Source organism: Ranitomeya imitator, chromosome 2 (assembly GCF_032444005.1).
Source record: "Ranitomeya imitator isolate aRanImi1 chromosome 2, aRanImi1.pri, whole genome shotgun sequence".
NCBI classification, from domain to species: Eukaryota; Metazoa; Chordata; class Amphibia; order Anura; family Dendrobatidae; genus Ranitomeya; species Ranitomeya imitator.
The window spans coordinates 640,423,216-640,436,364 of NC_091283.1; the positions used below are offsets into that span (position 1 = coordinate 640,423,216).

A 13,149-nucleotide genomic window follows, 5' to 3' on the forward strand; every position below is an offset into this window, starting at 1 on the left:
AGTTGTGCAAACTGTCAGCTCTGCACTGACAGAGAAAGTTGCTGATCATGCAATGCGCATGGTCAGCAACAGCGTGGGTCAGAATTTTTTATTTTTGTTTAATAACAGGAAACATTGGCTTCAATAGAATGGGCATTAGATGAGTATCACTGTGTTTGTTATTTTTAACCCGTTAACGACCACCAATACGCCTTTTAACAGTGGCAGTTAAGGGTACTTATTCCTCAGCGCCGCTTTTTAACGGTGCTGAGAAATAAGGTTATAGGGCTCCCCAGTGTCGGAAAATCTCCGGAGTCTCGGCCACACCTGGTAGCCGAGACCCCGGGGAACATGATTCAGTTCGTTTTAACCGACCCCAGTGTTGCGATGCCCATTATTTACGAATAATAGCGACTGCAAAAAAATAGTTTGATGACCTATTTATTTCTCTCTCCTCTGATATGATCTAAAACATCAGAGGAGAGAGAAATGGGGTCCCCCAAGACGCACAGTACCTCTGGTGTCCACCGGTCCCTTTGGCTGTGTCCCCCGGCCCTTGGCGTCTTTTCTTCCAGGAAGAAAATGACAGGCGCATGCATAGTACACCCGCCGAGATCTGCCGGCCAGCAGCCGGCAACAATAGGAGATTTCTCCTATTGGTTAATTTTGATCACAGTGATAGACCCAATCACAATGATCAAAATAAAATAAAATAGTAAATCAAACCCTCCTTTATCCCTCCCTTAATTAGGTAAGAATAGCATTAAAACATTTTTTTCCCCATTTTTCCATTAAGGTTAGGGCTATGGATGGGGTTGGGGCTAGGGTTAGGGCTAGGTTTAGGGTTGGGGGCTAGGGTTGTGTAGACGTTATGGTTCTGGTGTTGGGGTTAGGGTGGTGTTGGTGTTAGGGTGATGGTTAGGGTTGGGATTAGGGTTAGAGGTATGTTGGTGTTAGGGCTGTGTTAGGGTTGGAGTTAGAATTTGGGAGTTTCCACTGTTTAGGTACATCATGGGGTCTACAAACATGACATGGTGCCTGCCATTGATTCCAGACAATTTTGCGCTCAAAAAGTCAAACAGAGCTCCCTTCCTTCTGAGCCCTGCCATGCACCCAAACAGTGGCTTTCCCCCGCATACGGGATATCAGTGTACTCAGGAGAAGTTGTACAACAATTTTTGTGATCCATTTTCTCCTGATACTCTTGTGAAAATAAAAAAGTCTGAGTCTAAAGTAATTTTTTGTGAAAAAATGTTCATTTTATCCTTCCACATTGCTTTAGTTCTCGTAAAGCACCTGAAGGGTTAATAAACTTCATGAATGTGGTTTTGCACACCTTAAGGGGTGAAGTTCTTAGAATGTTGTCACTTTTGGGGATTTTCTGTCATATTGACCCCCCAAACTCACTTCAAATGTGAGGTGGTCCTTAAAAAATGGTTTTGCAAATTTTGTTGGAAAAATGAGAAATCGCTGGCCAACTTAAGTCCTAACAAAAAAAAATTATGTTTCCAAAATTGTGCTGATGTAAAGTAGACATGTGGGAAATGTTATTTAGTAACACTTTCGTGCGATATGACTCTCTGATTTAAGGGAACAAAAATTAAAAGCTTGAAAATTGTTCAAAATTTTTGCCAACTTTCCTTTTTTTCATAAATAAACACAAGTCATATCAAATAAATTTTCCTTATAACATGAAGTACAATATGTCATGAAAAAAACAATCTCATAATCAGTGGGATACGTTGAAACGTTCCAGAGATATAACTTCATAAAGTGACAGTGGTCAGAATTGTAAAAATTGGCTTGGTCATTACGTGTAAAGACAAACTAGCTGTGTCTTTAGAGGGAAGGCCTAGGGGGCATTGTACGAGGAACGTAGTCCAGCCAGGAGGCGCGCAGACACCGCGACGTGCGATGTGCACTTGGAGCAGGACCTGGCAGGATGCGCGACCGCCGAGGAAGCAGCCGGGGGGCGGAGCCAACCCAAGCGAGCTGACAGGAGACGGCTGTCCAAGATGTGCCTGGGACGTAGTCAGGAGAGCTGAGGTCAGAAGCCGGAGAGACGTGTAAAAGCCGAAGGGTAAGACAGGAGAATGGTGGGGGATGAGCCAAGGTCAGAAGCCAGATGGGAATGCGGGATCCAGAGGGTAAGACAGGGGGAAGTCAGAGGAAAAGCCGAGGATCAGGACCAGAGAGATCAGAGAACTATCGGTGGAATTAGGCGAGGTTGTATGCATGGTTTAATTAAGATTATTGAAGGAGTCTGTGTCATTCTTTCAATTAAAGGACTTTATTCTTGGTGTGTGTGTTTTTATGCAATGTGACTATGGGGTTAGTAATGGGGTGTCATATTGACGCTTCTCCATTACTAACCTCGGGGCTTGATGTCGTCTGACAATACAAAGGTGACATCAACCCCCCAACTAACACCCCACTTGCCACCGCTACAGGGCAAATGAGAAGAGCAAGACTAAGTGCCAGAATTGGCGCATCTTAGAGATTTTCTGGGGCGGCTGAGAACAGATGTTTTTAGCCTGGGGGGCAGTATCCATTGCCTTTGCTGGTTATTAATTATAGGGGTACCCCACGTCATTTTTTTAGGGTCCCCCATTTCAATAGCCAGTAAAGGAGGCTAAGTATACAGTTGTGAGCTGATATTAATATCCTAGGAAGCTCCATGGGTATTACCACCTTCCCAGGCTATAAATATCTGCCCCCAGCTGTCGGCTTTCCCTCTGCTGGTTACAAAAATTACATGGGATCCCACGCCATTTTTCCCCAAAAATCTTAATTACCGTATTTTTCGGACTATAAGACCATAAGACGCACCCCAAATTTGGGGTGAAAATTGCAGAAAAAAAGATTTTTTAGAAGATGGGGTCCGTCTTATTGTTCGAATTTAAGATATCTTACTTGAGGGCAGGCAGTGGCAGAGCAGAGTCACAGGAGGCATGGTGTCAGCAGAGGTGCGGTGATGCTGAGGCACGGTGGGCGGTACGGCGTGCACCTGAGCAGGGTCCCTTCCTGCTTAGGTGGGCGATGCTATGGCCTGGTGTCCATGGGGGGGTTGCGGCAGTGCTGTGGTGGCGGCAGATGTGTGGTCACTTCCTCAGGTGAAGTGACGCCGTGGCCCGGCATCCAAGGTGAGCAGCAGAGCTGTGTTAATCACCAGTTTCTCCGTGGCGGCGGCCATCTTCCTGAGGCAGCCGCGTGTGCAGATTGAGTACTCTGCTTCCCAGGGCTTCAGGAAAATGGCCACGGGAGGCCGCGCGTGCGCAGATGGAGATCGCGGCAGCCATTTTCCTGAAGCCGATATCTCAATCTACGAACTCGGCTTCAGGAAAATGGCTGCCGCGATCTCAATGTGCGCACGCGTGGCCTCCCTCGGCCATTTTCCTGAAGCCCCAGGAAGCAGAAAACTCAATCTGCGCACGTGCGGCCTCAGGAAGATGGCCGCCGCCACCGAGAAAGCCGTGACTCACGCAGCTCTGCTGCTCGCCTTGGATACTGGGCCGTGGCATAACCTCACCTGTGAAAGGGACCCTGCTCACGCCATACCGCTCACCGCGCCTCATCATCCCCGCACCTCTGCCACCGCCACACTGCTGGTAAGCCTGCATTCCAACTATAAGACGGACCCCCCATTTTCCTCACAATTTTTTTGGGGAAAAATTGCATCTTATAGTCGGAAAAATACGGTAATTAAATACATGTACAGTGTCAAGGCCACTCCTTCTGCGGCCGTGCCTGCTGCCGGGACCACTGCCGCTCCCCCCGCTCATACTTACCTGCTGCGGCGCTCTCCTCCTGCAGGCGCGTCCTCTCCTTCATTCTTCTCCCCTCCTTGGCTCTCGTCGGGTGCGCGTGTGCACCGCCCACTCCAGCACTTCCTCTTTCTGATTTACAGGTGCTCTGTATCTCCTCTCTGTGATCCTGGAGGACCGTGACCCGGAAGTCCTTCAGCACTCCATGTATTTAAGGCGATTCCTTCCTCTGCTCCTTGCCTGTTTGTCATTTGTGCATCTGTGACTCAGGTCCACCTTTGTCTTTGCATTGCCTGTTTTGAGTCTCCACTCTGTCCAGCCAGTTCAGCTTCTCTGCCTTTCCCAGGCTTCCTTGTTTCCTCGTCCAGTCCAGCCTTCCCAGTGTTCACTCCGTACTCTGTTAGTCTGGTGTCTCTGTCCTGTCCTGCTTCCTTTGTGTCTTCCCCTTCCCAGTGCTCCTTTGGTCTCGCCTGTACTCGCCTCTTACCAAACTGTACTTCATCTTACCCCGCTCTGTCCGTCCTACGCCTAGCTTCTCTATTTTGTACCTCCTACTACCTGTCTCTGGGTTCCTGCTTCTGCGGCAATAGTCTCCCTTGGATCTGCCCCTAACGCTCCCTGTATAGGGAGGGGGTGGTATACCTGGTCAGCTCACCCTTGGGAGGTTCATTGTCGTGGATCTGCGGGTCCACTCCAGGTGTTCCAAAAGATCTCACATACAGTAAGCTGCACACACACTGCACTAATTGTATTTGTCACTGACATCTATATATCTACCTATGCTATATGTATTTACTGTATGTAATCCATCTCTTCTATCCTGTCGGCTCCTGCGGTGATTTTACACTACGCTGCGGCTGAATTACCGTCTTTTCTTCTATGTAATATAAATAAATAAATATATAGATGTTTGTGTTACTGTCATGTATATATATGTATTCTATGTGTATATATCTATTCTGTTCTAACCTGTCAGTGTGCTTTTACTGTATGTGGCACATGAATTACCGGCTTTTCAAATGCGGTGTGTAGAAATTATACAGCACTCGCATGGTCCTGATTGTTTTTTTGCACAATTCACTTCTATTGCGGGATGCGTTCCAACTTACGATTACAATCGCAGCATGCTGCGACTTTTTTCCAGTCCGATCGTGATCCGATCTGAGGTGGAAAAAAAACGCAGATGAAGACACAATCATAGAATAATATTGGTCCAAATTCAATCCGAATTTTTATCGGATTGCATTGATCAGATTTCTCCGCAAGTGGGCATGAGACCTAAGAATATGCAGTTACTTTTTCTGATGCAAAGGTGAGCCTGTTTATTTTTTTTCCACAGGAAAAGATGGTTACCATCTTTTCAGTTAGCCATAAAGGCCATGTTCACACGTTCCTGATTTCCCTGCTGTTTTTTCTGCACTAAAAACCGCAGCTCTTGGCAGAAAACGCAGGTGCGTTTTTTGTGTGCGTTTTTTTATGCGTTTTTTTGATGCGGTTTTTAGTGTGGTTTTTTATGCAGTTTTCTCTGCAGAGTCTGTGTGCTTTCTAGGAAGTTTTTTTAGGGTTAAAATGGCTGAAAATACCCTAACCCTACCCCTAACCCTAACCCTAGTTCTAACTGTAGTGGGGGAAAAAAAAAAAAAATTATTTATTTTATTATTGTTACTACCTATGGGGGTGATAAAGGGGGGGGGGGGGGGTCATTTACCTTTTTTTTATTTTGATCACTGTGAGGTTATCACAGTGATCAAAATGTGCCTGGAACGAATCTGCCGGCCGGCAGATTCGGCAGGCGCGCTGCGCATGCGCCCGCCATTTTGGAAGATGGCGGCACCCAGGGAGAAGACGGCCGGGCGGACACCGGGAGGCCCGGTAAGTATAAGGGGGGGAGATGAGGGCACGGGGGGGGGGGGGGGGCGTCGGAGCACGGGGGGGTGGCATCGGAGCATGGGGGGGTGGGATTGGGGCACGGGGGGTCAGCCACACTCCGCCCACGCACTTCCTGCTGCAGCTGTTCTGCACCACAAACCGCAGAAAACCCGCAGATATTTTTTTCGTCTGCGGGTTTTACTGCTGGTTTGACCTCACAATGGAGGTCAATGGGTGCAGAACCGCTGCAGTTCCGCAAAAAGAAGTGACATGGTACTTCTTTTTTACCGCAGCTATTCAGCGCGGCTTTTTTAGTTAATTGCCGCATCATGTGCACAGTGGTTCCTGTTTTCCATAGGGTACATTGTACTGTACCCTGCATGGAAAACAGCTGCGGATCCGCAGCGGCAAAATCGCGGCGGTTCCGCAGTTAAAAACGCATAGTGTGAACATGGCCTAAAAGGTATCAACCACTGAGGACTCTCAATTCTAAATATTTTTATATTTTTTTCCAGACAGAAATGGGCTAGGTCTCTGGCGCTTTAGTGTGCCATATTATCACTCTGGTGGTCAGCCACATTACCGGGCGATTCGCTTATATGCCCATGTTTGGCTACATCCTTGGTGATCACTGTGGTCCTCACTACCCTGTGCTTTGCCATTGTCTTAGAGGCTGAGGAGCCATTCATTGCCCATGGAAGAGTCTTTTCTCAAAGACCAACCAGCAAGAACACTGTATAATTGATACACACTGACTGGTACTAGGACACTGTGTCTGGGGGGAAAGTGTGAGGTAACTTAGCAGGGACATATATCCGTATTAGTCACCCCTTCAAGCTCCAACAAAATGGCGCACACCGAGCGCGCATCAGTAAACAAAGTCTTCGACTCTAGCAACCACTTATGCTAGTCACGTGGTACGCACAGACCGGAAGTTCATGGCATTCCTGGGAGTGGCGGTAGGGAATAAAGATCGTCCTTCCGGCGGCGGGTCAGTGAGTGCTCAGTGTGAGTGTGGCTGTGCGGAGAGAGAGGGTTCTCCTCATATATCCTCCATCGCCATGTCTGTCTGCGCTTCGTGCAGTGCATGTGTTACACAGAGGACGGACGCTCACCTGCACAGGGTGCACTCCTCGGCTCTCTCTGTAGGGGGCGTCTCCTCTGCCCATGTACAGGGTATCCTGTGTCCCTAGCACTGCCTGGTGTATACACTGTATACTGGCTTTTCCCCTGTGTATAGCACTATTGTGGCCATGTCTAGCTACACTGATGCCTAGGTGGGCAATCTGTGGTCATAAATGACCGCTTCCCTTGGCTGATGAGTTTGTTTTAACCATTGCAGCTGAACCTGGCTCTTAGAGAAACCGCTGATTGTGCCCATGTATAGGGGCCAGGTAAAATCAATCTGCCATAAGTTTAGGTTGGAAAATGAAAAGTAATTGTCACTTTTCCCAGTCCCCTGCCACTCTGGGTTGTGATGCTCCCAGGATCCGCCACCTCCCACTGCCACATGAAGGGGATGTGGACAAGATCGCTTTCAGAATAGTTCTCCATGGCTATATAACCCCTTAGGTTCTTGGTCAATAGTGATCGCAGCATCTAAAGTGTTTATTGGGTTTCCATGGTAGCTAGGGGGAGTAACGGAAGCATTTACTGGTCCTGCTACACCATTTAACGCATTAATAATTTTGGAAAGATCAGTATGTGATCCAAAATACTACAATAGTAATCCTAGAGGAGGGACAGAAAACGGGAAATTTAAGTTTAAGGCTGGTTTTTACACTTGCTGTGTTTTTGCAGCCCCAATGCATTTCTATGGGGCCTCAAAAATTTGTAAGAGGGCCGTATTTACGGCCGTGAAAAAATATTGAGCTTACTGTTCAAACTAATAAAGGGAACAACTAAAATCCTACATCCTAGATATCACTGAATGAAATATTCCAGTTGTAAATATTTATTCATTACATAGTGGAATGTGTTGAGAACAATAAAACCTAAAAATGATCAACATAAATAACTAATATCCCACGGAGGTCCGGAGTTGGAATGATGCTCAAAATCAAAGTGGAAAATCAAATTGCAGGCTGATCCAACTTCAGTGGAAATGCCTCATGGCAAGGAAATGATGCTCAGTAGTGTGTGTGGCCTCCACGTGCCTGAATGATTTCCCTACAATGCCTGGGCATGCTCCTGATGAGGTGGCGGATGGTCTCCTATGGGATCCCCTCCCTGACCTGGATTAAAGCATCCGCCAACTCCTGGACTGTCTGTGGTGTAACATGACGTTGGTGGATTGTGTGAGACATGATGTCCCAGATATGTTCACTCAGATTCAGGTCTGGGGAATGGGCAGGCCAGTCCATAGCTTCAATGTCTTCATCTTGAAGGAACTGCTGACACACTCCAGCCACATGAAGTCTGGCATTGTCCTGCATTAGGAGGAACCCAGGGCCAAAAGCACCAGCATATGGTCTCACATGGGGTCTGAGGATCTCATCTCGGTACCTAATGGCAGTCAGGCTACTTCTGGCGAGCACATGGAGGGCTGTGCGTCCCTCCAAAGGAATGCCACCCCACACCATTCCTGACCCACTGCCAAACCGGTCATGCTGAAGGATGTTGCAGGCAGCCGATCGCTCTCCACGGCGTCTCCAGACTGTCATGTCTGTCACATGTGCTCAGTGTGAACCTGCTTTCATCTGTGAAGAGCACAGGGCACCAGTGGTGAATTTACCAATCCTGGTGTTCTGTGGCAAATGCCAAGCGTCCCGCACAGTTGTTGGCTGTAAGCACAACCCTCACCTGTGGATGTCGGGCACTCAGACCATCCTCATGGAGTCGGTTTCTAATCATTTTTGCAGGCACATGCACATTTGTGGCCTGCTGGAGGTCATTTTGTAGGGCTCTGGCAGTGCTCCTCCTGTTCCTCCTTGCACACAGGCTGAGATAGCAGTCCTGCTGCTGGGTTGTTGCCCTCATACGGCCCCCTCAGCGTCTCCTGGTGTACTGGCCTGTCTCCTGGTAGCGCCTCCAGCCTCTGGACACTACACTGACAGACACAGCAAACCTTCTTGCCACAGCTCACATTGATGAGCCATCCTGGATGAGCTGCACTACCTGAGCCACTTGTGTGGGTTGTACAGTCATGGCCAAAAGTTTTGAGAATGACACCAAAATTATATTTTCACATGATCTGCTGCCCTCTGGTTTTTATTAGTGTTTGTCTGATGTTTATATCACATACAGAAATATTATTGCAATCATATTATGAGTACCAATAGGTTATATTGACAGTTAGAATGAGTTAATGCAGCAAGTCAATATTTGCAGTGTTGACCCTTCTTCTTCAAGACCTCTGCATTTCTCCCTGGCATGCTCTCAATCAACTTCTGGACCAAATCCTGACTGATAGCAGTCCATTCTTGCATAATCAATGCTTGCATTTTGCCAGAATTTGTTGGTTTTTGTTTGTCCACCCGTCTCTTGATGATTGACCACAAGTTCTCAATGGGATTAAGATCTGGGGAGTTTCCAGGCCATGGACCCAAAATCTCTATGTTTTGTTTCATGAGCCATTTAGTTATCACCTTTGCTTTATGGCAAGGTGCTCCATCATGCTGGAAAAGGCATTGTTGGGCTCCAAACTGCTCTTGGACGGTTGGGAGAAGTTGCTCTTGGAGGACATTTTGGTACCATTCTTGATTCATGGCTGTGTTTTTAGGCAAGACTGAGTGAGCCGATTCCCTTGGCTGAGAAGCAACCCCACACATGAATGGTTTCAGGATGCTTTACAGTTGGCATGAGACAAGACTGGTGGTATCGCTCACCTCTTCTTCTCCAAATAAGCTGTTTTCCAGATGTCCCAAACAATCGAAAAGTGGATTCATCAGAGAAAATGACTTTGCCCCAGTCCTCAGCAGTCCACTCCCTGTACCTTTTGCAGAATATCAGTCGGTCCCTGATGTTTTTTCTGGAGAGAAGTGGCTTCTTTGCTGCCCTCTTTGAAACCAGGCCTTGCTCAAAGAGTCTCCGCCTCACAGTGCGTGCAGAAGCACTCACACCAGCCTGCTGCCATTCCTGAGCAAGCTCGGCACTGCTGGTAGTCCGATCCCGCAGCTGAAACAGTTTTAAGATACGGTCCTGGCGCTTGCTGGTCTTTCTTGGGCACCTGGAGCCTTTTTGACAACAATGGAAGCTCTCTTCTTGAAGTTCTTGATGATGCGATAGATTGTTGACTGAGGTGCAATCTTTGTAGCTGCGATACTCTTCCCTGTTAGGCCATTTTTGTGCAGTGCAATGATGGCTGCACGTGTTTCTTTAGAGATAACCATGGTTAACTGAAGAGAAACAATGATACCAAGCACCAGCCTCCTTTTAAAGTGTCCAGTGATGTCATTCTTACTTAATCATGACCGATTGATCGCCAGCCCTGTCCTAATCAACACCCACACCTGTGTTAATGGATCAATCACTAAAACGATGTTAGCTGCTCCTTTTAAGGCAGGACTGCAATGATGTTGAAATGTGTTTTGGGGGTTAAAGTTCGTTTTCTGGGCAAATATCGACTTTGCAAGTACAGTAATTGCTGTTAAGCTGATCACTCTGACATTCAGGAGTATATGCAAATTGCCATTAGAAAAAATGAAGCAGTAGACTTTGGAAACATTAATATTTGTCTCATTCTCAAAACTTTTGGCCATGACTGTAGAGTCCGTCTCATGCTACCACGAGTGTGAAAGCACAACCAACATTCAATAGTGAACAAAACATCAGCCAGAAAGCATTGGTACTGAGATGTGGTCTGTAGTCACCACCTGCAGAACCACTCCTTTATTGAGTGTGTCTTGATAATTGCCAATAATTTCCATCTGTTGTCTATTCCATTTGCACAACAGCATGTGAAATTGATTGTCAATCAGTGTTGCTTCCTAAGAGCTCCTTTCCACTTGCGAGATAAACGTCCGTGTCTCGCATGTGAAAACCAAGTTCTGGCGCCAGTACTAGGGAGCGGAGCGTACGGCTCCATGTGTTGCTGTGCAGCCGCACTCTCCGCTCCCAAGTGCCGGCGCCAGAGCTTGGTTTTCACATGCGAGACACGGACGTTTATCTCGCAAGTGGAAAGGAGCCCTAAGTGGACAGTTTGATTTCACAGAAGTTTGATTTACTTGGAGTTATATTCTGTTGTTTAAGTGTTCCCTTTATTTTTTTTGAGCAGTGTATTTTAACAGCTTCTGGACACGGTTCCCATTGAAAATCAATGGGGCCGCAAAAACAATGGAAGCTTTTTTGCTGATCGCCGGGTTTTTTGGTCCCTACTTTTTCCCTACTCTTCTAATCCAGAAAAACGCCGATCCGTAAGATTTTTGTGGCAGAGCGGGAAAATTACGGCGATACAGCCCGCAAAAAATCACGTTAAGTGTAAAAGAAGCCTTGGATAAAATAATTTTAAAATGATAGTGTTGGAGCTAATAACAGCTGATCTGTGCCTGGTGTAGATCTCCCACCAGTCTCATATTAGTGACCTGTTTTATGGATTGTATGTAAGTCCTGGACAATCCTTTAAGACGAAAAGTTCAAGTTACAGATTTTCCTTTCTGGCTTCTGAGGAAGTAGCTAATAAAGGGTTTTGCTATTTTTAAATAGTGGAGTAGTGTGCTAAAAGTACAGTTAAATTCAAGTAAAAACATTCAGCAGATTCTAATATTCCCTCTCTGTTGTGTAACATCTGCAATGGGTGAAATCCAATGGGAATATGGAACACAATCATAACCGAGCCCATGCAGATTTTGGGGCACACATAAGTCCATTTCCTGCTTTTTCCTAACTAAAGATCATTTACACAGGGTCAGGGAATGTATTAGTGCACGATTCATCATTTGTGATTTATTGTAGTCGCATTTTTTTGTCTTGTGATTTTTGCTGACTTTTTTGGGCCAAAGTCTTCGAAATAGCACACTGTTTATTAGTTTGGTGCAAAATAAAAAAGTGTTGTTTTTTTCCTGAAAACAGTTTTTGCATCTTTTCAGCAACAAAAGGCACAAATCCTATATTTAAAAAAAAATACCACTAGTGCCCCAAATGAAAAAAATCCTCCCCCAACATTATTCCTGGAAGGAGAGGGAGAGTGGGAGTGAAAGTCTGCAGCAAAAATGCAACATTTTGAGAGAAAAAAAGTCACAAATCTGTCTAAAATATTTGAATAAGTAAAGTTGTCAATAAAAAAATCGTGTAGAAAAATAAGGTGCCACTAAAAAGGAGCAATTTATGGTACTCCATAAAACTGTAGATGAGCACAGACTTAATTCCTTCCTGATTCTGCAATTTTTGCACTTTTATTCTTTCCTCCCATTATGCCAAGAAACAGGCATAGCTAGGGTTTTGGTTCAGGTGGGCAAAACTTCTGAGTGGGCCCCTAATCAGGTAACCTTGATTACAACTGGGTGACGCGCCCTAATAGTGGAGGAGAACCTCAGCAGATGACCGCGCTGTTACTGAAAATAATCTACTATATACGGTAATTGTCTAAGGGTCACTTCCGTCTGTCTGTCCTTCTGTCTGTCCTTCTGTCTGTCACGGATATTCATTGGTCGCGGCCTCTGTCAAGGAAATCCAAATCGCTGATTGGTCGCGGCAAAACAGCCACGACCAATCAGCGACGGGCACAGTCCGGAAGAAAATGGCCGCTCCTTACTCCCCGCAGTCAGCGCCCGCATACTCCCCACCGGTCACCGCTCACACAGGGTTACTGCCGGCGGTAACGGACCGCGTTATGCCGCGGGTAACTCACTCCGTTACCGCCGCTATTAACCCTGTGTGACCAAGTTTTTACTATTGATGCTGCCTATGCAGCGTCAATAGTAAAAGGATCTAATGTTAAAAAAAAAAAATCATTATATACTCACCTTCCGCCGCCTTTACCACTCCGGTAACCGCTCCATGCAAGCGGCAATTTCCGGTGCCAACTATGGTATGGGAGAAGGACCTGCCATGACGTCACGGTCATGTGACCGCGACCTCATCACAGGCCCTGCGCGCGAAGGACCTGCCATGACGTCACGGTCGTGTGACCTCGACGTCATCACAGGTCCTGCGCGAAAAATTGCTTTGTGCTGTTATTTTCTGAGATCTTTGACATTTTTACATCAGTGTAGTTGTGTGAAATCTTGTTTCTTTGGTGGCGATTTGACGTTTTTAGTGATAACTTTTCCTGGTACATGTACTGTTGTTGCTTTTTATATGTATTTTTTTGCCGGGGTTGTTGCTACAAAAAAACTAAAACATGATTCTGAAATTTTTAGGGACTTGGACCTTCATCTGATCACTTGTCCTATATGCTGCAATATAACGCTAAGCAGCATATAGAGAAAATCAAGGTGTCCTGTGAATGCAAGCCACAGGGACAGCCATCATTGCAGACCCCCAGCTGCCGTTACAGCCCCCATAAGCATCCAATGATCTTGTCTTTTGCAGGCAATTGTTGCATGGAATGGCGCATGCCCAGCATTGCGCTTTAAATGCTGTTGTCAGAGCTGGTAAA

General features: G+C 46.4%; 1 protein-coding gene across 1 annotated transcript in view; it reads left to right on the forward strand.

The window, feature by feature from the left end:
* The window catches only part of LOC138666769 (oocyte zinc finger protein XlCOF7.1-like), a 143,530-nt gene that overhangs the window by 92,204 nt on the left and 38,177 nt on the right, over positions 1–13,149 (forward strand). The window lies entirely within an intron of this gene.